Source organism: Lonchura striata, chromosome 8 (genome assembly GCF_046129695.1).
Source record: "Lonchura striata isolate bLonStr1 chromosome 8, bLonStr1.mat, whole genome shotgun sequence".
NCBI lineage: Eukaryota > Metazoa > Chordata > Aves > Passeriformes > Estrildidae > Lonchura > Lonchura striata.
In genome coordinates, this window is record NC_134610.1 from 18753439 (window position 1) to 18780877 (window position 27439).

Sequence of the window (27439 nt, forward strand, 5' to 3'; positions counted from 1 at the left end):
AACTATAAATTAAGATACAAACTCACTATTTGTACACTCTGACACTGTTTCTTAATGTTCAACCACACCTTGTGGGTACTGGGAAAGAAGGAGAAAAAACTATCAGCCACATCACTGAATTTTCTGATCTCAAACTGATCCCCATGAGCGGCACCACAATTTGGAAGACAGATCTTGCACTAAGTGTTTTCCAAATGTTATGGGGGACACAGCTGCAGGTGGATACCACTTGCTCTGTGGGCTTCAGGTAGATGCAGAGACTCAAAAGAGACAATCAAGCCCTCTTTGTTCAACTTATTTGGCAAAAGAAGGGACTAAGACTTCTCTCTTCTCTTCTCTTCTCTTCTCTTCTCTTCTCTTCTCTTCTCTTCTCTTCTCTTCTCTTCTCTTCTCTTCTCTTCTCTTCTCTTCTCTTCTCTTCTCTTCTCTTCTCTTCTCTTCTCTTCTCTTCTCTTCTCTTCTCTTCTCTCTCTTCCTAGAATATTCTCTAGTCTGTCAAATGTACATGGAGCTAGCTAGCTACACCTTAAGATGTAACTAAATCTAAGTAGGCTGTACTTAACATCTTTCAGGAGGCTTTATGAAGATTACCTACTTTTTATCCTCTGCTTAACAGATTAGAGGATGATATTCCAGATACGTTTTCCCCTTCTTCATACATTTCAATGATTATAAGTCTTCAGAATTGCAAATAGAAATCTTCTATAAATTTAAAAGTCAATACTAAATACATACAGAATTTACTAAAGCTTAAATCCAGATTCACTTTCATTGCTCATATCGCAGTGCTTAACTACTAGGTTTGTCTTTCCTTTATGATAGTCAATTGATTTATACTCACTTATATGTGATGAGGATGGATAAAAATTGATACCAGACAAATTAATCTACTGCAATCCTTCTGGTTTCCAGCAAGTGAGTTATTAAATATTAATTGAATAACTACAGATTGCTCACATGATCCAAACAAGCTTCTTTTTTCTTTTTTTTTTTTTTGTCTTTAGCATAGCACTAGTCATTCAACATAGGAAAGTCTATAAGAATACCCAAAATATTAATTTCTTACTAAGTTGTTTCCTACTCTCCTATATGGAATGAGTTATTTTTCCTTCTACATTTCCATGTCTGAGTGACCTTCTTATGAGCAGTGCAAAACATTTCAGATTTTGGAAAATAAGATACTCAGAACATTTGAGAATAGAATCATTGTTTCTTCTGATATTCCTCAGGCAAAATAGATTCACATATACTTTGTAGTATACATAGTTGTAAGCCAGGTAACTGCAGAGCACACTCAGCACACTCAGCGTGCAGGGATGGGACCATCTGCAGACCACAAGCAGAGTAAATCAGGAGGTGTTCAGCTGCATGTGTGTAACTGCACAAAGCACAGCTGATCTTCCTATGTGTACCAAATCTGGGGCAGCCAGAACTACCCTGGATTAGCTAGGCACACACACACACCAGCACACACAGTGTGCACACACAGTCACTGCCCTCCTGGACATGAGCTACTCTACACATCGAGTCATCTTAGATCTAAGCATTCTTGGAGAATAACTAAGCTATCAAACACCCACAGAGCATCTATGTATTTTTATAGTCTTCAAATTTCATCTGAATAATTTTTTCTAGGCAAAGTAAAGGGACATATTGGAAGTAGATACAAAGATGGTGCCTTGTCAAGCAATGATTTCAAATCTGTTACACACTGCTTCTTGAAAAAGTCAATTAAACAATACATAACTAGAAATAGAGACAAGCTTGAACAAGATTATTTCCTAGTCTGAGATCATCTAGTACTTTCAGCTTGCATATCCTTCATACCTTTATAACAAGAGTTTCTGGAGTGTTTGGTCAGGAGAACCTTAGTGTACATGTAGAACTACAGTGATGCAAATACTTTAACTTCAGCAAGTGAATTTCTTTATATTTATCCATACCCTCAAATCCAAAACTGAAACGTGCTTTGATGTTTCATATTCTGGTATAAGAGCCGCTAATTAAAATTTAACTGCTGCAAAATAAAGATACAGTAATGAATCTACATGTAAAGTCACAAAGCCCAGATCTCTGTTATAATTTGCATCATTTATTGGCACAGTTTCTCATTACTTTTGATTTATCAATGAGTCATTAGGATTCTTGTCTTCAGCATACTGAATAAATACTATTTACCTTCCTCAAAGTGTGGATCTGTGGGAAGAGAGGAAAAAAGTTGTGGGAAGCCACTACAGTTTGTATGGGCAGTGTCAGAACTAAGCCTGTGTCTGTCCTGTCTGTCTCAGTTATAGGGTTACTGCAAAGGTAGGTAGGACATCCAAAGCAACACACTTGGCAGAAGGGCAGGAATCAGGTTGGAATATTGGAACTATACAACTTTTTATGATTCCCTGTAGCTCACATATAAAATTAAATTTAATTCTCATGGACAGCTTTATAAGGGAAACTTGCATATTACCAGACTGATAATAGGATTCTCCCATATCTTTTTTTACCATCTTCTTGATGCTCCCTCTCAGCATGGATAATGCAGATCTGGCACAAGGGCTTGCTTGCATTACATTACTTAGACTTGGATAACTGCATTTATTTAATGCATATTAATTTTAAATAAAGGGTAGGTGCAGTAATACTGCAGACATCAGAATAGGGTACATAGATATGCACTGAGCTATATAAATAAATTATCTGAAATATTGGAAGCAATCCAACAGTACATACCAACCAGTTTAAGTGGAAGTTATGCTTTGGAGCTGGATATTTCCATTACTTAACCTGACACAGAAAGGGTTGCTGAAGGGGAGTGATGGGGAGAGAGGATGACTATTTAATTTGCCACAGAGTTGCAAACAGCCATGGGGTAGTTCTGTGATTCAGGAAGGTAATTCAGTGCTCAGTCAGTGCAGCCAGAAAGCAGAACAGACAGGGATAGGAAATGCAGCTCATGTCTCTGATACCCACACTGTTGTACCACTGCTTAGCTTACTGTGCAGGAACGAAATCAAGATAAATGGGATAGAAAGAAGGTGTGTAAGAAAACATGGAATTGGCATCTTAAAGGTAAGCTTTGATTTGGGAAGGTGATCATGGCTTCTAATCCCTGCTCCTAGAACCATTTCTCTATTATGCCTAGTAAATTCACTTGAGAAAAGTCAGTTGAAAATCACCAGAGGTACATTAGCTGTGAAGAAAAAATGTAGCACTAACTATGGGAAAACAGGGTTTAGTTATAGTGTTCACTCACAACAAATTTCTTTAACTCAGGAAGAAAATACAAGCATAAGTTTTGAAAAATAAAGCAAAGTAAAATAAGCCAGCCTTCCCCAACAAGATAACTAGCCAGCAAAACCCTCATGCTGGTATAATCAGGATGCTCCCTGTGAGCTGTTTGCTGCTACCTTTTCTCCCACTAACAGCTAGATTTTCAGTCCTGTTCTTGTGTCTTGTTCAGAGGAAATTAGAAAATCATATGATGTAGACACAGTGTATTATCCATCTCTATTAGTTATATATATGTATACATTTTTGAAATTGCTATTCCCAGCATATTTTTAAATTCAACTAATGTATCTCTAAACCAAAATATAGGTACTAGGCTTGGCTTTAGATTAAAAAGAAATAGCTTGCTTCGGCTTACTGCTTTGTTAGTCTAATTCCAAGTCTAACTAACTGCAAACAAATCTTTTCCACTTTAGACAGCTGAAAAAACCAAAAATAATTATGCAGCTTCATAGAAAGAAAGAAATAAAATATTTTAATGGGACAAGTCATAATGCAACTGCATTAGTGGTCCATTTAAGCAGATGCATTTAATAGCTTAGAACTACTGGGCTGCTACCAAGCTGAATGGATTCTCTGCTTACTTTGTTCCTGCAGCATATCTTGTGCAGCAAATGACTGCAGTACAGAGCAGCAATCTTTCTGCTTTCCTTCATTTGATCAGAGCACTGACCCCTTTTACTGACAATCTACATTACTAACTCAAGTTTAATTTTCTTAAACATCTGTTTATATTTACTTTAGCAAACATAACAGCATCTTTCTTCAGTTAAAAAAACAAGCAAAGCCATGTAGGCTATGCAGTGTACATTACATAATGCTACTGATTCATTTGATATCAAGCTAAAATTGAATTTAAGACAAGATTTAAGTTCTGGTCTTGGCATATTACAAGATACCATCTGTTATTCAAAAATGGAAAAAGGTTCATTAGAAATATCTGAAATATTTATATATATTTATAAAGAGCATAAATGATAACAAATTTTGAAACATCCACTCATTCATATTCTGAGCCACTGTCTGGTAATTTTCTGAAGATCAGATAATCTGCTAAAAACAAGCAACATTTACTGTATCAAATACAGTATTAAGCTATGTGGTTAAACATGGAATTGTAGTGCACATTCAGTAATTATTTCTCAAATACAGGTACAGAAATATAAAAAAAGGAAAAAGGTTTGAGATCTGTACTTTTTGCAAATATCACTTGGTGCCCACCAAATGGACACAAACTACATTAATGAAGATAATGAAGCAATAAAGTACTTAATAAAATTTTCTATCTTGTATTCCACCTTGAATTCAAACTGATAGATTACAAAGTCTGTATAACGTGAATCTGTTCATGTGGCTCCGCCTCTAAGATGAGAACTCTAGTAGAAGAATCAACATGGTAAACTGAAGACCACAGCAAACAATGTCAACAAATAAGACCTCTTTCAGTCTCAACTTTTCTGATTATAAAATACCAGATTTCCCATTTTGTAGGATTTGTGATAAGTGATTGAAATAATTTCAGCTATTCTCATTCAAAACCAACACTTCTGTTTTTATCATTAATTGAAAATACTCTTGCATTTGTGATTGAAACTGTGTATTGCTGTTCTAAATTGTTGGTTTTAATGTTGTATTAGAGATTAAAGTGTTTTGAAATGTTTTTTCTAATTAATAATTTTTAGTTTATAAGAGTGAGTTGCAATGCCTTCTGGTATTTTGGCATTGGGTGTCCAGGGCAATATCTGAAATAGTTTAAGGATAAATTATGAATTATTAATAGTTCCCCATAACTTGTTACTCCACTAATAGCAGACCAGGGTGAAAGGTAGTTCCAGCCCTACCAGACGAGAGAAAGCTTTAGCCACTCAACCTCCCAGAGTTAGGTATCGATTTACAATACACCCAGCTGAGAAAAATTAAGGAGAAACATTCCTCAGCATGTCATGTTTCTTGTCTGATCAATGCCTCTGAAGACAGGGCACCATTTCCTACCACACCAAGAGCTGAACCGTGTTTCTGCACATACTGTATGTACAGTCTAGAAACATTTGTATAAATAAGCTTACAGTGAGAAACACAAGTAGGAAACTTCCTTTTTTGAAAACCATTTCTCAATGCACTTGAGCACAACAATGGAAGATACATAAAGATATGAATATCCAGTTATGAAGAACTAGACTTTAGTATGTTAACAGTGAACATTGTCAGAGAAGAGATCAATGTAATTTGTGGGGTCATGGCTCTAATGAATCGAAGGACATTTCAGTCTGAGGGAAACATGCACAGTCAAAAGCTTAAAAATATTTGTGTTTCATTCCTTGTGAGTCAAGGACAAATCGGGGACTTAATATCATAGGAGGAAATTACATCAAACAGATTTTAATTTGACTTTGAGGAAAGAGCCTATGAAAAGTATAAATACAGAATAATTTTCAGTACTTAGCAAAGGAGCTGGTTTGCTACATCCATTTATGTTTCCCATATTTATTACTCTTAAAATTTCTTGTTTTCTCTATATTTAAAATTTCATCAGGAAGTATGAAAATGTCATGAAAATTTTTGGTCTCCTTTCCTCTCTTACTTTTCTTGCTCAGACTTTTTTCCCTCCATGAAATCTTTTTGTCTTTCTGGCAAACCCATGGGGGAAGTGAGCTTAACATGGTCCCTAAGTGGATCCTACAGAGCGAGATGCAAGCTCCCTCCTCCATGTCTGAGCCCTCCCAGGCAGCCAGGCTTGCTGGAAGCTGAGTGGTTTGGGAGTGTTTTGGGCATGATGGCATCAGGGCTGGATTTGCAGGTAATGTGGTTGTGAAGTTAGGCTTGCTGTGGCTCAGTGATGAGGGACTTGGGGGAATTACATGCTGACCACAGAAGCTTGAAGCAAGCCAGCAAGTGGGAAGAACTTTGTGCATGTATCTAAAATATTCCAAATCCCACTAAGGTCAAGATAAAAATTGTTACCACTGTAAAAGACAGTTAAAGCCAAGTAAGAGTGCAAAGCAAAAGGCAATTTTTCAGTGAAAACACCATGACGTGATTCGTAACAGGTGGCCAAAGTGTAAGACTGTGATTAGGCACCTTAAAAAGACTATTCCCTTAGTGACTGTGTCCCTTAAGAAGAAAGGACCTCAGTGAAAAAGTGCAATATATTATATAATAAAATCTTAAGATGTTTGTTTTGAAACATGAGCACATAGATTTATCAGCTGCAATATGAAATGTTAATATTCTGTTTTACAACTGATTTTGCTCAGGCTACATCTATACTATATTTGACAGAGTGCAGCCAAAACTGTATTGTGTCATAAGCAGCTCTTGAGGCAACATGAACCTGCCTGTACTGCCTTTTACAGGCAGTTCTTCTGGACTTGGGAGACAGTATGCTTTCAAACCTCCAAATCTGCAGATGTCTGAGCTTTTCTAGCAAAGCCCCTCTTGGGTTACTTTTGATTTTGTGCCCTGAACAGCAGACAGGCATGTTTACTGTGCAGGTAAATGGATTTACACACCTGTGAAGTTTACCTTTTCAGAATATGATCAAAGTTGTCCAAACCACATGAACCTTGCTGAAGGTGGGAAAAATGGATAGCTGCAGCTATTTTAGTCTCCTAACATCTTTCAGAGTCATCCTATTTATCCTATATATAGTCCAACTGACCCAAGTTTTAGTTAACTCAGACTTCCCTCTGCTGCCATTGCTGGTGAAAATGTCTTCAGTTTCTAGATGGAGTGATTCACCCCAAGCTATGAGTGCTTAACACAGCAGCTCAGCACAGGAAAGGCAACCAAGCCTAAGGGCTGCTGAGGTTAGTGGAGCTGTGCTAGTAGCAGTCATAATGAATCTGATTCTTATATGTGTCAAATGTCCTTGTCTAAGCTTTGGAGCCAAACTACAAATCACACTATACTTCTCCTGCTGCCATACATACCGAAGGTCTGTTTTCCATCATTCTTACAAAAAACCAGAAAAGTTTCCTTGCCCTTATCAAAAAATGCTGACCTTATTCAGAATTATTTTCTAGCTAGTTTCTCGGGCTCCATCATTCTGCATAAATTCTCAGAAAGCAAATGACTGCCTCTCAGAGCCCCTTAGCAGCCTTTCGGCATTATCTCAAATTTCATTTCTTAGACATTAACTCCATTGTTTAAATTCTCAATTTATATCAACACTGTAATTTTGAAGATCTCCAGTCATATGTAGGAGATACAAATATCTGTAAAGATCCCTCATTTCACTTATGCTCCTTTTAAACTCTTCTTTTTCATGATACTTTCCAAAGCTCTTCAGCTACCAAAACTACTTCATCACCTTAAAGATCTTCTTTCCCTCTGTGACATCTGAGCATTCTTCCTTATACTTAGTTTGGGAGACAGTATACTTTCAGATCTCATTCAAATGTCATGGCTGGAGCAGCAATTCCCTCCCTCTCAGTGTCTGAATAGGACATTCAGGCTGAGATCCTACATTCCATGTCTGAACTCCTGCCTACTGCAGACATCCAAAAGTTCCTGTATGTCATTCCAAGGCAGCCCATAACGCTGGCCACGAATCAAAATAGAATAATTTGCAGGTAAGAACCTGGATGTTAAGAAGTGTTAAAATTCAAGAGTGCATACTTCAGATGAGCAATATGAAGGAATGGGCTCAGAATTGAGTCTGGCACAGCCAGAGAGCAGGAGGTTTTTAATAACAAAGTTCTTGAAACTTCCAGAAGTAAAATACACCCTACAACACTGCAATATGGAATTTTAACAGGGATAACACATGAATGTCTCAGAAAATCTGAAATCTGTCTTGTTGTAATCCTTCAAAGCAGTTAATAAATACTGCTTCAGTAAAGCTACTTGAATTAAAAGCATAACACAGAGAAGCACAGACCTGCAGATCTCTAAAGAGAAACAGCTTACTTTGTGGACTTCACTTCAGAATGCTGCTAATCACAGTGGCACTGCCCCCAGCCATTATTTAGCCATCTTCACAATCTCTTCTCACATGAAAGAGAGAAAATGGCTCATATTTCCTATCTGAAACTTATCTGAACAGACAGCTAAAGGCACAAGCCATGCTTTTCCAAAGTGCTAAGTAATCAAGAATTCACATAGCAGTCAATACAAAATTCTTGTCACTCTGCATGGAGGCATTGTATTTTTTGCCTAAGCACTAAAATACAGACTTAAATATATAAGCTTAGATGTTTCATATGAAATTTCAGCCCTAATATCATAGTCAATCTTACTTTAATCACAAGAGGAAAAAAACCTCTTCCCTAAACTGACCAGTTTCCTGCATTTCAGAATTCTGCAAAGCATACAACCCTGAGAAATAATTGCCATTGCTAAGACCTGCAGAGAAATATAATGTGCAAGGCAATAAAAGGAAAAGGGAGAAGAAATTTTGAGTAAAACACTATTAGAGAGTTAAATAGAGCTTACTGTCCTAAAGACAGATTGCTTTGAAACAAATAAATAGCTTTTTAAAATAAAATTAGGTGGTTACTACTGCCCTGCATTTAAAAAAAAAAAATTAATTTGGATTTCCTCAGCCTCTTTTTTTTTTCTCTTCCTCCAAAACTCATTGTTACTGTCTAGGAATTAGGCATGTAGACAAAAGAGCATGTATTGTACCAGCTACTTTTCTTTCTCTTGCTAGCAAATCTCGTATTTTATCACTCTCTACTCTTGGGCAGTAAGCATTTTTGTTTCTCCCAGCAGAACCATTAAATATTATTTAGTGCTGCTTCAGTAGTAGTCTGAACTTAGACATCACAGATGTACAGAAACGTGCTTGAGGGGAAAGCAGAGGGCAGGTGTGGGGTCGATGCCCACAGGTGCCAGGCTGGCAGGCAGGCTGTGCAGCAGCTGGGCAGCCCAGCAAGCACAGGAACCCACAGCAAAGCAGCAGCTGCACTGCCAGGGAGAGCAGAGCTCAGCAGGCTGCAGCACAGGCTTCCCATGAACTGAACAGATCCTCAGCATTAGCACTACCTACAGCATTTACCAGTTTTTAAAAAACTCCCCCCAGAATGTGTGTGCCCTGCCAAGCTGCTGGGCAGGGGCTGCGTGGCAAACACAGTGCTGGCACCACTGCTACCAGACTTAGAAGAGAAGAGCTTCAAAAGTTATTTCTAAATAAAAATTTTAAAATATTGTCTGAATAAAAGTAGTCTTCAGCTTGATTTCTATTTCAAAGGTCCTGATAGTAATTAAGACTTTTTTCCTTGTCTCCTTGCATATCTATATCAGTAAAGCTGAAAACTTCTGTCTACTCTATGTCCCACCCACGAAATACAACAATTCAGAGCTGGTGCAGAAGGAACAATCCTCATACCTCACAATGCAACACTATACCTATATTAGCATTTCCAAATGTTCTAATATAGCTTTCTATTAAAATAAATAGGTTTATAATTTTATATATTTAATATAGACTTCACATATTTTATATATTATATATACTGAGAGTATGTATATATTAATTTTTTGTCCTTGGTGCATAGCTGTTCCTTATTAGAAATAAGGACACGTTGGTGACAATCTCCACCCAGCACTCTTAACATGTGGTTTTGTATTATAGGCTCATAAAGGCTGTGGAGGGAAGGGACTTCTGGAGATCTGCTGTTATGTTAGAATAAAGATATTTTGCAAAATTTTCTCAGATATGTAGCTCAGGTGGGTGGAAATTATGCTTCTATAAAATGTTGCAGGCAATTTTATACTCGATATCAAAAGCAGACAGCAATAACCTGAAATAATATCTGGCAAGCTTTCTTAATCTGGGTGTGCCTAGAAAACAGAATTTACATAACACCATACTTCCAAAAACAGTTCTATAGAGTATACTATTTTTCAGCACATTTTAAGTATATTCCATACGTGTTTCTTTTCTCTGACCCTATATATATTATACTCATTCATTAAACAAAACCACTTTAGTCTACCTTTAAATAGTAATGCATTTTTAATGATTCATGTAAATTAGTTTCCATGTAAATATTCAGAATTATTAAAAAAAAATAATTTTGTCTCATTCAAGTCCAGTTTGGCGTCTCATTTCACAACATGCTTTCTAAATGGGTTTTGCATTTCTTGTATTTATCAGCATCTTCCACACTACAATAAAGAATCTCTCTGAAGATGTGTCCTTCCATAACATTGAGTTTAATGGAAGAAAAAGAAGATATACATTTCAGATTTCTTTTTTTTCTAACTATTAACTGTTTCTAAAGGACACTCAAGACAGTATTGCACTGCTTCCTTTGCAATTGCTAATTCAGAAGTTGCAACATTTTGTATCTATTCAATTAACATGTTGTACTAATTTGTGGATTAGTTAGCTTATTCTAAAACCATAATCTAAAAAAAATCTGCTCATGAAAATTTAATTATCTCTTCCTAGGTAGCCATATATATTTTTCATTATATATATATATATATAGACAATATTTATTTTGTTTGCTCCATAGCTGAGAAGCCAATTAATCAGTAGTAAGAAATACTCCTGGATCTGGGGACAAAATTCCCTGCCTTGCTATAAAGAGCTGATCCTGATGCAATTCTCACTCATTTTGGTCAGTAGTTTCCTTCCTAGCAGTTTCCCAAGGAGTCTGGGAACACTCCTCAAGAGTCAGGTCCCCCAGCAGTGCCCTGCTGACAACAGCCACTGGAGTGGTGAACATCAGACCCCTGCAGGCACAGGCCAGCACAGTGCCAGCTCGTCCTGGTCTTAACTGAACCAGTATGAGTGAAAAAAATACATTGTAACACATAGATAACTTTTCTTCGAGTAAAATTTTTCTTTCAGATAAGATGCTTCATTAATTCAGAGTAGTTGGTTTTGTAATATTTTGTTCTGAGGCAATATGAAGTTGTGAAAACATAATAAAGGGTCATCCTTTCTGGTTTATCCCCCAGTGTGTGTAAAGAGAAAATGACTTGAACTGAAAGCAAAAATATTCAGATGAAAGGTTTCTAGATTACACTTGGATCACACAGTTCCTGTTTAAGAAAAAATATGAATTTGTTGTATAACTTCTTTTTCAATTAAGCATTGTCAGTGTATCCAGTATGAAGTCATGAACAGCTCTCTGCTCTATCCATCACTGCACATTTTAAGTTTTATATATATATATATGTGTGTGTGGCATTATTTATGTTTCATTTTAGAAAATAAATGTATCAGACTGGGTTTCTCAGCTGTGAAAAATACTGAATATGAACATTAAATACAGAACTTTGAAATGGCTCTGGTACACTGACTTTAATCAGATTCAGAAGTGCCCTAGTTCTTTCTATAAAGAAAAACTATACATTTAAAAATCTTTTTAATTAAATGTGTACTATTCTCCAGACAGTATGGAAATTTGATCAGATTTGCAAATATCCTTTTTCTGCCCCTTGTTACACACTTGCTATGTTCACTAGTAAAGATATGTAATCTAAGAGAACACTAAGAAATTAAGTAACTGTTAAGGACATATTTTCTACTTTTTCTTGATACATTTGAAGCATTGCAGAGTGCTTATACCATAGGATAAATATTTTCAGGGGATGTTTGTATGCTTTCATGCAATCCTAGTAAAGACAACTTTTAGTGGGTCTGTTTTGGACCCTGTATAATTTATTGTACACTGCCTGTTCTATTTCAGATATCTACTTCTTTTTGTAGACTCACAGAAAAATTGGGTTGGAAAAAAGAGATCAGAGGCCACCTAGCTCATCTTGCTGCCCAAGGCAAGACTGCTATACCTGTTTTCCAACAGATGTTTCATCTAACCTCTTCCTACAGACCTTCAGGACAAATTTCACAGATTCTCCTGACATTCTATTACAGCCCTCCACTATCTGCTTTAGTAAAATGTTTGTTCTCATATCTCATTGGATAAGCCCATTTCTTCAATCTTCTCTCCAGTCCCACCCACTCTGGCCATAGAGAGCACAAATCACCTCCAGCATTCAGCTTCTAGTGATCCACCAGCCACTTCACTTCCTGCAAAGCTGCTTACAGAGCCCTGCTGAGACATTCCTAAGAGGAGCACCTACCATCTGCATTCGGAAATACCTCCAGCACAATTTCCTCTTAACAGACAAATTCCACAATAATTTTAAACAAAGAATTTAAATGCTTCAAATAAAAAAAAATGAATGCTCTCACTCTGAAGGGAACAACATTTGGTAACAGTACTGTAGTTGCTACTTTGATTTGTCTTCTTTCACCAATGCCATTATTAAATATAGCTATTAAATAACTGAGTCACACAAGCCTCTGCATTTACTCCTAAATTTTTATTTCTGACCTTGACAGGATTTGAGATTTGGTTTGTTTTGCTTTGTTTTACCAGGAGAATGATCATCAGTTTGTTTGATTTGTGTTACAAAGTAATTTTTAAAGAGCAAATTCTAGAAGCAAATTAAGACAGTCTCTTGAAGGAGTAAGAGAAAGATGCAGATCAGTCTGCATGTTTACAAGGTACTGATATAAATTACAAAGAGAGGGAATCAGAAGAGATAGAGCTTGGAAGATCAAACTGAACTGGGTGTTTCTGAGACTAAAAATATAAGGGTTTTGTCCTTTTCTCAGAGGCTTGTGGAAAAAAAAGAGGAAATCAATTTTAAAAGGAATGGAAACACTTTAAAATAGACCACTGGAAGGTTGATTAGAGATCCACTAGATATTGCTGAGACAGAAAGCAATGGAAACTTGGGTCCTGAAAATGCAACATAATGAGAATTTCATAGCAGGAAGAGGAAGGAGAGAGAAAACTTCTGGGTCTGATAAATTACAACAATAAATAGCAGGGTGGATTAATCAGAATTGTGGATTTTCAAATGATATTTAATATGGCAGGCAAGCTTTCTACCCAGATTTTCTTAATAAGTGCAAAATAAAATCGATTTTTTTTTTTCAGAGCTAAACAGAATTTCAGAAGAGCACAAAAGGGGACCTGAAATCACCACACACTGGTGAAGCTGGAAGAGACAGAAATAATGACTCAATAATCAGTACAAGACAGCAATCCTAAAAACACTGAACACCCATGTATTTAGTAAAATAGCATAGTGATTTTTTCAAAAAATATAACTCATATTGAATAAAAAGAGATCAGTATATTTTACAGAAATTTGAGCAACCCCAATATGAAAAGAATGATGATTTCTATGTCCACATTTGCTATTTAATTTATTTCTTCGCTCATACGAAATTTTTAGTTGTTTCCATCCAACTTCTATGTGTTTTTATGGATATAATCTACAAAGAATAAGCCTACAACTAAAAAAAATGGAAGTATTATACCAGAATTATTGAGCTTTGGGAAAAAAATCTAGAGAATTTGAATTATATAGCCCATTATCTCCCTACAATATTATGTTCAGTCAGAATAAACAGTGTAGATTTTAATGGTTCAAATTTACTTTTTTCCACACATCTTAGAATAGTTCAAATTTAGGATTTTTTTCTCTTGTAGCAATGTGATCTCTTAAGTGCTCTAAAGTATTATGCTAAAAAAAGCCTAATGGTATTCCTTCTCTACTATGTCATACTGTCTCCATAACAGTGGTTGTCTTAGTTTAGAAGTGTGAATAAATACTGCTGAATTTTTAATTCATTTTTTCTTCTGCTGTAGTCATTTTGGCACCAACAGAAAGTCTACAGGTCAAATACAGGACTCTTGAGGAATCCCACTGCCTCCCACCTGATAAGCTGTTATCAATGAAGAAAAATAAGGCAGAATATGTTTCTGTTACTGGAAAACAATCCATAATTCTCTTCACTATATTTAGTCCAAAAGACAAAAAATGTTTTCTCACAGATGAGCTGGGACTGGAGTTTATAAAATGAATAAAATGAAGGAAAAGAAATTAATCCATAAGAGTGTTACAGTTTTAAATGCACACAGAAAACTAAGATCAAGTTTTCTGCCTCTTCTCAAAAGAATTTGCAAAGTAACCACTTCATTATTAACAGACTATTTCTCATAATTTAAGGAGAAGAACACTCACACATAGTTAAGCTCATTACTCCAATTTTGGGCAGCCAAAAATGATAGAGAAGGATTTGTAAAATATCATTTAAAGCACAAAATTCAGTGCAAAGCTATGTGGGTTTGCCCATTAAATATGGTGTGTTCTGTCATGAATGTCCAAAACTCTGGAATTAGGATTTACATGCTGGAAGGATGCAGTGAATGTGGATAGCAGCAGCACTGTCATCCTTAAAAGCAACAACAGCCAGTTGTCCTGGCATTGGGTAGTGCATTGAGTGCATATTCATAAATATTGTGAAGGTTTTCTAGGTCATGGCCTTCTTCATTTTCAGAATAAAAGAATCTGTAATTAATTTTAGCTTCTCAGCTGTTGATGATTACAACTTCTGAAACTTCAAAGCAAGTTTAGGTTTTTATATGATAATTTCAACAAAAGTTTCAGTGATCAATAATAACTACCCTTGTCCCTATATAAAGTACTGTTTCAAACAGCTGATAGGATATATATTTTCTTGATATACATTTATCCATATCATTATTCTATAAGTCATCATAGACTTTTAGATTTTTTTTATTTTTGGTACCATATTGTTTGCAAATTGTGGTTGTTTTCCTAGAATTTCACTAGAATTATTCTGATTAGACTATGCCTTATGCAAGCTCTTAATTCCCCTAATTCCCTGTCCCACTCCCCTTGATACCTCCTTTAAAATAATGAAAACTTTCTGACAAACTGAAGACAGCCAGTTTAAAGCTGCTTGTCTCTAACTTGCTTCCCAGTGTCTAAATACTTCAGCAAAAATTCAAGATCACACAAACTAGGCTCAGCAGAATAAAGTATCAGGGTGTCAGTCTTGACAGCAATCCTGTTATTGTTTTGCATTAGATTTCAGAATAATTTTTAGCACAGCCTTTTTTCTTTTGTACTTGACATCAACACATTGGTCAGGCATGAAAAACACAATAAACAAGGTAGGTGCAGTTCAAAAATGCAACACTAACATCAGCCAGTATAGCTCAGGAGTCTGACACCATAACCACAAAATAAACATTTCTGTAAAAAATAGAGTTGAAGAGGTCCTCAGTAGGGACAGAAAACACCAACCCATTTTGAAATAGTGCTGAGTCAGTAACAACAACTCTCTCAAAGCGGGGCTGAGCAAACAGCCCAGTCCCAGGTAATTAGCACAGTGGGATCCTTTGAAACACATACCTCAGACAAGCAGCAGAGAAGAAATCCAGTTGAGAAAAGACAGAGCTTGAAGCCCACCTGGCAAATTTCTTGTGCTGTTTGAAAAAGCAAGATGGCTCAGCCAATGAACCAGCCATAGCTACAGCCTTAGAGGCAGCCCTGGTCAGTGTGCAAGGCAAGGTAAGCACTGCCAACAGTGCACCTGGTCAGAAAGACTGAGGGCAGAGGGAGGGAGGGACACAAGAGAGGGCTGCCCTTCTTCCTCTGGCAAAACATTTGTGTGAAGCATTTAGCCTTTAAGCAGTGCTTCCCCATGGGAATAAAAACTGTACATTCCTGCAGTGCTTGCCTTAGGCTTTAATATGTCTTCCATGAGAAGGAAGAATACAACCTCTCTTATCTTCCAAAAAGTTCAGGGGAAAATATGTAATAATATAAACAAAATCACCCTCCAGCAAAAAGGCAAACACCCAAAACTATAAGGCCGCTGAAACACATCTTGTAACAAAATGCTGAGATGCCAAAAAGAACTGACTGCAGCTTGAAAAACATTTTTGAAGCAAAATACCCCAAATTTCTCCTTAAATTTCTCCTTAAAAGTAACTATAAAGCAAGCATTAAAAAAAAAAAAAAAAGAAAGGGAAGGGAGGTTGGGGTGGGGAATCCATGCTGATTGCTCACATAAATGCACTAAAGTCTAGGATTTACCATCCTCCTGGCTTACCTGATAAAACTGGAATTTCAAAAGCATTATGATAAAAAAAGTAAAAAAAAAAAAAACTAGGAGATAGTGATGATGAAATGCTTGAAATGCTAATAAAGGTATTCAGATTCTCAGTTTCAAAAGATTTAAAAGTGTTATAAATTGCTGCATTCTCATTGAGAAAGGAAAAATAAAAAGACCTCTGCAGTACCTTCTCTGCTTTGTTCTCAGCATCCTGTTCTGAGGCTCACTCTATAGTACCTAATACAAATCAGCAAATAGCAAGGGAAAGAAAATAGAGGGGGAAGGGAGGAGGGTAAAGAGAGACAGAAAGGAGGGTAGAGATAGAAAGAAAAGGAAAAAAAAAAAGATACTAAGCCATCACCTTAAAGGACAGCCCCATCTATCGGTAAAAGCAAAGAACCGCTGTAAAAGACTGCTTTTATAGAGATTTCCTGACCTAAACGAGACTGAAAATCTGCAACTCCATTATCCTTCAGGGAGGGACAAAGGGCAGGGATAGCGCTGAGAAGTAGATTTCTTTATCCAGTGTTAAATGAGCTAAGGTTTTCAGTAATTTAAATTTCTTTTCAGTTAATTACTTGTCTCTGAAGCGTCTGAAGAAAATAGTTTGCGTTAGTCTCAGCCCCTTACGAAAGCACCAGAAACCTTTCCAGGTCAGCCTCTGACATGTCGCAGATAAATGCTACCTGTCCTCTGTCTCATCTTACACCTGCCCACTGAGGACTGGTGGGAGATTCGACCTCATCAGTCATGCCTTCAGTTACCAAAAAAAAAAGGGATTTTAGCCTGAGTCCCGTGACGGGTCCATCCATTCCAGCCTGCACTGCTAATCACGCCGCTGGTGCGACTGCCACGTCAGCTCTATGCATCCCCCTGGATGCAGATGGCAGCTGCGCAGCCAAATCTGGAACCTAGACAAAAAAAGGCTCCTTTTTAATATTCAGGCTCCTAAGTAACAGTAACTGCTAACACAATGAACCCCATCTGCATTGGATCAGCCTCAGCTGGAGCTAAATCAGCGTTCTGTATTTCCTATTTTGCTGTAGTGACCGATGAAATAAAAGTGGGGATGGCCACGAATGACCACTTGTGCAAGCCCCAGTGCCTGCCACGCTGGGCAGGGGTGGGCACAGACTGGGAGGAAAGGAAAGGAGAAGGCAGTGACTGCCAAGGTGAGAGGTGTGTGGAAGGGAAGCTAAAAATAACATTGCATTTCTTTCACTGCTCAATACCATTTCTGCATCTGAAGATGGAAGAATATGTATCTAATTAATACCTGTGGGCAATGAGGCATATCTATAACAGACACTTAATGTTAACCTCTGATTCAGTGACCTCAAGCAGCTTTAATTAATTTTGTGCCTTAGAGTCAATTCCAATATTCTGATATGGGTTTTTTTCTAGTATTTTTACATCATGATGTTTTGATTGCTTAAAGTTTGCTTGAATCCAAGCTATGTGAATCAGAATTTTTCCACCTCCCAGTGGTGACCTGAGGTTCTTGTGCCTTCACAAGAAGCACTTGGAATTCTCTCAGTATGACACCTAATTTTCAAGCATTTATCAGCACAGAATGTTATGAACAATTGTTCTAATAATGAAATCTAATCACACAATTTTAAAATATGTTGTCTTCAAATATTGCAGTGATTAAAAGGACACCACAAGCAAGTATATGACGCTAAATATTTAGTTAAAATACGCCATAATAGATTCAAATACAAATACTAAAATGTGACATAGAAATGGTAAGACCAAATGGACACAACCATTCAACTTGTCTCCTTTGAATACATCTGAGCTCTGATTTACAAAGACCTCACATGCTTTCATCTTTCACAGCTGTCATGACCACCAGTTTCTAATATAACTTTTCTACTAGCACTACTGGTAGGTTGCTAAGTGACTCAGGCAGATCCTCTTTACCCACAAGCAGGTTGAGTCTATGATCTTCAGGTAGAAAGAACTTTATATAATTTTCTTAATATTAGCAGTTGGTAGTTCAATTGTTTGGTCCTTTCTTGGGTACAATTCTAAAGGCAGATTCATGTGTTTTTCATATATTTGCAAAGCTCTCTGGGACCATGCAGAGCGTTTGCAGGTGACAAATGACTTCGTAGCACAAGTAACACACCTGACTCAGAAGCCTAAAAATTTTAAATAGAAATCAGATGTTCAGATACAATTGCTGGTACCAACTGATCATTCCCAGAAATCTTTCTGTTCATGAAAGATGTTTCTGGAAATGATAAATTGTCAGGTGTTTATAAACATAGATTCATCACAAGGATAAAAGGTAACATATTTGCATTTGTGTGTCATCAGACACACATATGACATGTTACAGGCATAGTTCCTTTCAAATATTGCACTTTGAAATGAAATAAACATGACAAAATTAAACACTGAACTAGGAACAAATGAACTAAGACACCATTCTTTAAGCATTGGATGATTAATATGACCACTGACTTTGAGAAATCTCCAAGTATCATAAATAGAATGCTGAAAGCTGCTTTTTCCAAGCAGATTTCTCATGGCTACAATTTCACTGCTCACAGTATAACTAGGTGCTCAAATTCAGCTCCAGCAGCTCACGTTATCAGGAAAATTGATAGGGTTTCTAATTATCTTAACAAACTTCTTTGGTGGTTTCCTGAACCAGACTGTCATCTGTTATGGGGTTTGAGAGAGATTTGATCAACACAACAGCAACTTCTTTCCAACTGCTAAAGAGCTATATCCCATTAATTCTTTTATATATTGCACCACATCTAAAGAAAATGAAAAAGCTATAGATTTCTCAGCCAGAGCTGCTCCAATACTAAGATAGATGGAAAGTTAGTAAACAAAACATTGTTTCCCTTTCTTCTCCTCCCCAAAATCTAATATTTACCTTTTTTACCATCTATAAACAAACAGTAAACTGCTAACAGCCAGTCAAATCATTTCTGAAAGCAAGCGAGTCCAGGACACTCATTGCATTCTCTTTTGAAGCCTTTGAGCAGTTCTTTGTGCAGGTGTGGTGACCAGTCCCTCCCTAGTGCCCGAGGATGGGCACGGGCTGGCGCAGCCGGCAGCGAGAGCCCCTCGTGCCAGCAGAGCAGGGGCACAGCTGCCAGGCACAGCTCCAGAGCAGCCGCGAGCCTGCAGTCCTGCGGATCGCAGATTCTGCAGACCTGCCCACTTTGCACTAATGGGCATCTGTGGTTCACGGGTCCTCATATACATTTTGACCAGTCCTACCTCAGGAACACTGTGTAATATTTAAGAGCCCTGGTGAAGAGCAGCGCAGTAAGATTTTGGCTCAAGAGCCTTAGTGATCACCAGGCATTAGAAGAGTCTGTTATTCTTCAGCACATGAAAAGATTCATCTGGAAGTCCTTCTCTAGTGCCCCCCTGCAGCACAGTTCTCTTTCTGAAAAGACCTTATAGTGAACTGTAAATTAATTAAAAAGAGAATGTAGGTTTATTTGTCTCTATCCTTCAGCATTTTTGCTGCAACCAACAACTATGTTTCAGCATTTTTTTGCTGCAAACATAGTTGTGTACAATGTAGAGAAACCTTCAAAATTAACCTGATAAGTTCAGATGTTCAGCCATGGCAAGTAAACCACAAGAGCAACAATGCAGAATGGTATGTTCAATTAATAAAGTGTTAAGAGTAATATATAAATATATGTGTCTTTTTAATGAAAGTTTGTCAGGTACCTTTTATTTACCAAAATATTTAAAACAAATATCCCTTGATTCTTTATAGTATCTCTTTCTAGTGTTCTAGTAATGAATTCTGTGAATTACAGGGGGTGTGGAAAACAGCTAATTGAGTAATTCATCTAATAGATAAGGGATTAGCCGACCAAGATCTTGTGTGGACACGCTGGTGAATATCATGATCCAAGGGACATTTTCTAAACTTGTGAACCAATTGGACTGCAGTCACAGAAGTGCTATCCAAGGAGTTTAGGATGGGAAAACATCATAATGGAGACCCAGGACCTGAAAAATGAGACAAACTGTAGCAACACAGAAGACTGCATCCAACCAGTTTCAAGGAAGAGCAAGGAAAACCTCTGAATAAAAAGCAAAGTAACTTTTTGAACAAAGCACATCTGCCAGCTTCCAGCTATTTTCAGAATAGGTAGAGCACATTTCTACAATAGATTTTGTCACATTAGGAATATTTTTGTGTACTAGATGCAAATAAAAATTGTCAGTTCTAGACAGTGAAAGATCTGCATATGTGAGCCCAAATTAAATGGAAAGCTTGTCAACTATACTACTACAGTCATATATAGTTGTTACATGATATAAACTAAAACACTAGTATTTTTAGTCTTTCCTTTTCAAGTTAGCACTAATTCAGCAATTGTGTGTCATCACAATATGCATTTCAACTACTCAACTAAAAATGGACAGATAAAGTCTGAGATCTGAATAACTTATTTGACACACTTTGGCATTGTTTCCATGCTTGTCAGTGTAATTTCCATAACTACAAAGAGAGCAAAGAAACTCCTTTGCAGTACAGAAATTTCTAGTGCTCAGAAAAAAGGAGAAGAGAAAAAATTGCCAGAAAATCCAGCTGCATACTGTGATTTGGGGAAATATAAAGAATATTGAAAGCAAGCTACTGATGTAGCCATGAATTGGACAATTCCAGTAAACCACAGAAAAATACCAGGAGGAGGTACTGACCACTAACAACCAATATCCTGCATTGTAGTGGGTTCAAAACATATTTAACAGCTCAGATTCAAGTTCTCAGACCCAAAGTGACATGCCAGAATATGAGATATATGCATACACATGGGAAACACTTTGTGTCCTGCTGTAGTGTCTGAAGCTTGCTATTCTGAGAAGTACTTTGTGCCCTGCTATGGACCATGATGCAAAAAATAAGAAGCCCACTATACATTTAAAGACAATAAAGCCGTTTTTTCTTCTTCTAATTGAATAGATATGTTATTAATACTCCTTGAGCCAGTAAGAAAATACCTCAAGCACCCACACTTGAAATGGGATGGAACACAGTGTACTCATATATAATAGCGTAACTATTTTAGAACACTTCATGCAGCAAGAGACAAAGAATGTGAAGTACATCATTAGAAAAATTCATGGTACCCAGCAGTTTTGTTCTAAGTTCCTATACTATGCTATTATTTTAAGTTTGTTTGAAAGACATACTTCTGTACTTTGAAGTCTGAAGTGGTATCTATAAAATATTATACAATGTAATGTACTGCATTGCAACAGAGGTATTATCAAGATACCAAAAATGAGCTACACTTTCTTAACCTAACTTTCACAATGTAATTAATGAAGGCAGCAGACTGGTATATCTAATAAATCACAGCATAGGTCTATATGACTGTCATTACAAAAAAAAAAGTAACTGGTAAGGTAAGACCATGATGAAAATACAACTGACTGCTTGGCAGCTCTTTTCCAGAGAAAGAGAGCTTTCAAAGACAATAAGAATATGATAAAACAATCCACCCCACTTCAGAGCAAGTGTTGAAATTAAAGTCTATTAGTTATTTCTAGAACAATGTGAAGAACAACTAGTTTTTTATGAGGAGGGAAAAACACATTTAAAAGGCTTCCAACTTCCATTCTTCCCATCAACATTAGTTTTAATGTGATATTAATACATAAACTTATGTAAATATCCAACCTTATTTTGTTTTAAGGGACCTTGGCATTTACACTTAAAGTGAGCAGTTACCCATTAGACATGAAAATTTTTTCAATGCCATATTGTAAATTGTCAACAATTTTGCATTCATAATTTACTATTTTGACACTCATTACCATAATAAAAACACCACTATTTAAAATTTTGTATTAAAAGAAATCTTGGCAGTAAGGTGTTAAATGCAGTGCATTGATAAAAATGCTGACCAAAGTTCCTCTTGGTTTTGTTTTTTTGTTTGGTTTTTTTTTTTTTTTTTACTATATATTCCTAGGATTTTTCAATTCATTAATGTATCTTAATTTTGTATTAATTTTCACAAATTTCTGGGTCCCATGAAGGAGACTCACTGTATCACAGAACAAAAAAGTTGCTGTCCAAGGTACTGCACAAAGACAGTGTTCCAATTAATCTGCCAAATGTGTTTAAAATGTTTTCAGATTTATTAGCTGTCTGTAGCAAGCAAGCCAGCCTTGCTGAAATTCCATATTTGATACTGCAGTATCAGTGTTATGCTGTTACTTTCCAGGGCCTCTTCTACTGCATTCCAGTATGATCAGACATTCCAGCACCTGACAATACCCAGTATGTATAATTAAGGACAAACCTGTTCTAGTCTTTGTTACAGACTGATTTTCAGCAGGGTTGAAATACAAGAAAAAGGCTTTGAATTCTACATTGTGCAGGAATAAAAGCTACCCTCTAATATAAATCTAGCTCCCATGTACTGTTCTGGCATTCTGCAGAGCAATCGCTAAACATAATTTTATCTGCAGTATTCACCTTACATATCCCAGAAGCATAAAGGTTCACACATGCATGCAGTACATAGCAAATAGCATCCAGGGTTTAATTGCTGCTTCAAAAAATAATCATAGAGTATAAGAAAATTAAATACAATTTTTGTTTCCTTTGTTATGTTTAATAGGAGAAGCGTATTTGTAATTTGCAAGGTTAAAAACAAATGTAACAGCCAAGAACTGCAGTAAACCTCTCAGAGCTAATAGCAATGTGCAATAATGCTTTCCCACACTATCTTCAAGCAAATGGATTTAATTCACTGCTTAATCAGTCAAATTAACACTAATCCCCGTATGGTTAGAAAGGATACTTCTAAACAAACCCAATTTATGGTTTATTTATTTGCAAAGTGTCTTAAAGCCGAGATACCTAGAAGAACTACTGTGTTAATTCAATCATGCTGACAGAGCTGGTTTCACCTAAGAAATTTTCTCTGCAATTCACAGCATGGCTGACAGCTATCTGCATAGAAAAGCAGCACAGTAACCATTCAAATCATGCAAAAAACACTCACCCAAGAAGATGTAGCAAAGATGAGGATCCAGCTTCCAGACCCCATGAAGCTGAGGGAGCAATCCAGCAGCCTGCTCAGGCCGGCAGTGCCTCTCCTACACTTGACCTAGACTGCCTTACATAATGAGGAATCAGTGCTGTATCCTGTGTGGAGGAGCAAGCTGAATGTCATCACTGGCAGAAGTCGGGAGAACTGGCAGCAGGCAGGCTGGTAGTTAGCATGGAGATCACGAAGTCTGCTTTCCCTGCCTGCTCTGGGAGAAAAGACAAGAAGAGCTCAGCAATGCTGCTGTCATTGCTCCCCTGGAAGGAATGACCGGAAGGAGCGAGGGTGTTCCAAATGTGAGGCAGACAGCAGCAAGCACCGGAGCTGCAGCTGTACCTGCTCCAAGGCAGCAGAGCTCCTGTCACACGGTGTCTGCAGGGCTGCTCAGCTGCAGCTGCAGCAGAGCAACAGCGCGGCGCCGAGAGACACACTGCTGCTGCACACCTCTGCCTGGCCGTGCCTCACTGGGGTGAGTAGAAGGAGAAAGTCTGGGATTAATTTCCAAAGGGAATTGCTATTCCCTCCAATAAGTCTTACTGCATGCAGGTTAGTTTCTGGAAACTAACCATTTTTTACCTGTTGTACGTGGTGTTGCAGGGGTTAAATTGCTTCTATTACAGAGGTTTGATTTTTTTATCAAACCTCTATATAACAGAGATATATTATCTGTTGTGAAGATATTTACCATCATTTATGGTGTTTCTTTGCTTTTGTTTTTTCTTTTTTCTTGAGAGAAGTCTTGGTATATTTCGTAGTTTATTATTATTTGGGTCATATCAACAATTCTGTGCAGGGCACAACAGGAGAAAAGTACTCAGGCTTAGCCAGCCATTACAACGTACACAACCTTGTTTACAAAAATCGCTTTATATAAATTAAAACTACTACATATAACTTGTATTCCATAATTTATTTAATTTTTAATACTTCAATAGTAACTAAAGACCATTAAATACATATAATGAATATATAAATTATTATTGAATTAATATTTTGATTGATAAAGTTTCTCTTTAAAAATTAAGGCAAAGGTTTCACCAAGATGTTTTGTGGTTTATATTTGAGACTGCTTGATTAGACATAATCAAGAATAAATGCAACTGTACACATTTGGCAACATTTAAAGACAGGTCAGGAAGAAAAGTTTTAAGTCTCAATGTGGAACATTGACTGGGGTTTACAGAAGTCAGGCTAGGTGCAGACTCTATTATTATTAGTTATTTCCTTACCAAACTAAACATGACTTGAGCTCTGGTCTCAAAAGGAAAATCAAGGTGAAAGAGATAAAAACAATACAAATTTTTGTCTTCCAAATCTATTTAATTTATATTTCTCCTTTCAAGATAAACTTACAATGATTTTTCAATCAAATTTGATCAAGTAAAAAAAATGTTTGGTTTTCACTGGTTTTGAAGTTATATTTTGGTTATATTTTCACTGTCTCTTGCTGAATGCTTTCTTTTTTCCTTTCTTGAGAATTAAAAAAAAAAGGAAAAAGAGAAAAAAAATCAGAAGCATTTGATATAAGAGGCAGATCAGTAATAAGACCTATAGCTAGCATACCCTGAGTTAAGTAGAATGTAAAAAACTAAAAAAAAAGCAAGAAAAATATAATTTGAGAATGATTTTTAAAAAACAATTGCTTTTGTATTTGAAATCAGTAACTATTTTTCCAATCTTCAGAAAATAACATTAAAAATACCTTGGTGTATTTATCTTTTCACATATTGGTTTAGAATGTTAATGAGGAGTACCTATTAAAACTTTACATAATTTGTATGTACCAACCTCTACTTTTGGTGTGCTTCAAGTGCTAAATAAGAGTGCTTGCTTTAGAAAAAATCTGTTTGCATATTTGGCTTGGGTTAATCAAGAGCTGACAACATCATGACCTGTGTTAGGCTTTGGAAACATACAAGGGCAGTTTAATTAAGATGCAAAACCAGCAATTCAGTTGGTCACGCCACTCCAAACAGCAAAGCAGACAAAGTACTCACCTAAAGCAAGCTCAGGTGCCTCCACAGCCATGGCACTGGACAGGACAGTCCAACTAGAGATAACCAAATGTTGACTGCACTGGGCAGAAAAATAAAGAAATTTCATCAGTAACTGCAAGTTACCCAACCCAATCCACAGAAATTGAGTAGAAAAGGCTACCTAAATGAACAGAATGCAAATTTGGCTGGCAGCATTGCAAAGGCAATATACAGTTTGCTTGATGTTGCAGTTCAGGCAAACTTGTCTAAGTTTGGTAAAGCTGATCCATCTTTGGGCTAAACAATGAATCAGATATTCCTTCAAAGTTTTCCAGTCTTATTTCATATGATATTTCCTTTAATTGTGCATCCAACCAGAGAACAACCTCATTACAGTCTGTTCTCATGAGGATAAGTAAATCCAGTGCAATAGTTTGCAAACATTAAGATTTGTCATTCAACATACACCTGAGAGCCATAGCTTTTGTCTGGAGTATAAATACTGTTTACTTCTCTCAGGCAGTAGCCAAATTGCTCTTCCATTGAGCCACAGTACTTTTCAGTTTACAGTAACTCCTACAAGCATTTTTCCTTGGGTCTAATCTGCTGGCAAGTCAAGACTAAACAGAAATTGATACAGAAATTGCTGACACATAGGTTTCCAGCAAAATACTCTTTCAGAGCCAGCTGCATAGGTAATGTGAGTATTAATGTCTTATACTTCACAATGGTAAGAAATAAGTCAAGTTTATATAATAGTCAACTAGCAAATTAATTATTCTGATGTCTCAGCAGATAGATGGTCAAAGTAAATAAAGTAAATGCAGTTTGAAAAAATCCTTTTTAAAACTGCAGTCTTTTGAAAATTATTCCAGAAAAGTCTGCTAATTGGAAAGGAAGAATGGACTAGACAACTCCTCATGAGGATGGAGCTGAAAATATGAATGTTTGGGGGCTTAGTGCGAGGAACAATCTAAACTCTTGCTACACACGTTACAAAGATAATGCTAGTCATCATTACAGAAGACTGTAAACCTATGAGACAAATCCTGGAATTGGACAATACGGCAATAGAGGTTTGCAGTGCTTGTCAGTAAATTGCCCTTACTTGCTGAATTTATTTCCATAAGGTCCTTTCTATTCCATGCTGAAATGAAGGAAGCAGTATCTCATAGACCTTACTCCTGCCAACAACCTTGAGTAAACAGGACAATTTTTTTTAGACACCTTGCTCTTAAGATGCCTTGCACATAAATAAATCATTGCTTGAGGTTTGCTCATACTAATATAGATTCCATTTGGGATCTGCTGAAACATTAAAATGCTCTGCTATCAGTGACTGGAGAGACAACTACAATATCTTGTGGTGCAGGTTTTTGGTGTTTTTTCCATCCTCCTAGGTGACCTTTCTTTCTTTTCTCAAAATAATTTATCACTTGTGTTCCTGAACAACCTGCACAAATGAGTCATGCTGAAATGTGTAAACAATGGCTCAAAGATGTCAAAAAATAGACTCCTGCCTTTAGACTCAATTTCACATACACCTATAAATGGAGGAGGAGGGGAATTCCTTACAGGTGTCCTTTACCCAAGCCTCTCTGAAGACTTTGGCCATTTCTCTGTATGTGCTAATTCTGTAAGCAAAAACTATAACACAGACCTCCTTTTTGAAAGAGCTAGCAAAACCTCTTGATTTCTTTCTTCAAATATTATTTAGCAGCCCAAGACCTCAATTTACTCTGCATATATTATTTTATTATTTGATCCGGTCATATCACAATGAAGACCACTGGAGAACTGTCAAAGAGAGGAATGTTTTTCTCTTTTAGTTGACTAAACTTCCTGCTATCTGACTAATGCCAATATTCAAATAGACAGAAGAACATCTCTAAATACTGTTTTGTCCTTAAATGATACTTTACCAAACTTGCAACTGAATTAAAGAGCATTTTAAAAAGTGATCATAGTTCCAAACAAATTGTACCATTTAGATATTAAGAGGTCAATATTTTCAAGCCTCTTTTCCTTAGCATTTGACAATATTTAGTATCCTACTTATTTACAAGAAGGTCCCTGATTTTCACCCAAAAGATGAAGTATTCCAGTCATGAATTCTTGAATTCAGTGGCTACTCCTCAGATGGGTATCACTAATTTTGTGCTCACATGCAATTTCTGATATTTAACAATATAAATTATCCTAGAAAACAACTGAAAAATTAT

At 36.6% G+C, this 27439-nt stretch overlaps 1 protein-coding gene and 1 long non-coding RNA gene across 8 annotated transcripts in view; one reads left to right on the forward strand and one right to left on the reverse strand.

Annotated features, from left to right (window-relative positions):
- LOC110469652 (sodium channel protein type 1 subunit alpha) overlaps nucleotides 1-23678 on the reverse strand; it is an 88887-nt gene extending 65209 nt beyond the window's left edge. For 5 of the 7 annotated variants that reach the window (XM_077785025.1, XM_077785022.1, XM_077785024.1 and 2 more), the window contains exon 1: nucleotides 23197-23610. The gene's annotated coding sequence lies outside the window, so the exon portion shown is untranslated. Of the gene's footprint in view, nucleotides 1-23196 lie in introns of all 7 variants that reach the window. The other 2 variants (XM_077785019.1, XM_077785020.1) reach the window with 2 other exon arrangements.
- Nucleotides 23643-27439, forward strand: part of LOC144246699 (uncharacterized) — an 88205-nt gene continuing 84408 nt past the window's right edge. The window contains exon 1 of the long non-coding RNA XR_013340369.1: nucleotides 23643-23710. This is a non-coding gene — a long non-coding RNA (uncharacterized LOC144246699). The remainder of the gene's footprint in view (nucleotides 23711-27439) is intronic.